General features: G+C 36.5%; 1 pseudogene; it reads right to left on the minus strand.

Annotated features, from left to right (window-relative positions):
- Positions 1-205: 205 nt before the first annotated feature.
- Positions 206-303, minus strand: LOC132280616 (small nucleolar RNA R71; annotated as a pseudogene).
- Positions 304-701: the final 398 nt, after the last annotated feature.

The raw sequence follows: 701 nt of genomic DNA on the forward strand, positions 1-701 counted from the left end.
TAAGTTTCTTGAAATGTGTTGCACTGTGAAATACACGGATATGCCAGAAGAGGTTTTAAGACTTAAAATTTTTCCTTTCACCCTAAAAGACAAGGCAAAATATTGGTTCAACAATCTTAGGTCTTTTTCGATAACTTCTTAGGCAGAAATGCAACAAGAATTCTTGAAAAAGTATTATCCAGTTTCAAAGTCCAATGCCATGAGAACTTCCATTCGTGAATTTTCTCAAGGGGAAGGGCAAATGTTTCATGAGGCATGGGAAAGGTTTAATGACTTGCTTAGGAAATGCCCTCATCATGACATACCTAAGTGGAAACTAGTCCAATATTTCTTTGAAAGTTTGCCGGATAATCACAAGGGTATAGTTGATGCATCCATGGGTGGTTCTTATCCTAACAAGCATGAAAATGATGTGTGGCAATTGTATGAAAGTATGAGTGAGAATTCAATGCATAGATCCTTATCTTCTAAAAATGGTAGAAACCTAGGTGGAAGGAAGAATGTTGGCTTATATTAAGTTGACAACTCCAATGACATAGCCGCCGAGATGAAATCCTAATCTCAAAGGTTTGATCAATTTTTTATTAACCAAACTTCGACGAATCAAGTATCTTCCTCCCCTAATCATGTTCATCATCGTGCATCCAATGAATCATGTATGACTTTTTCAAGTGTTTTACATTCTACTTACAATCGTCCCC

This window comes from Cornus florida, unplaced genomic scaffold (genome assembly GCF_030987335.1).
Source record: "Cornus florida cultivar Cherokee Brave unplaced genomic scaffold, ASM3098733v1 CherokeeBrave_3.0.0_Hap2_Chr10, whole genome shotgun sequence".
Classification (NCBI taxonomy): domain Eukaryota; kingdom Viridiplantae; phylum Streptophyta; class Magnoliopsida; order Cornales; family Cornaceae; genus Cornus; species Cornus florida.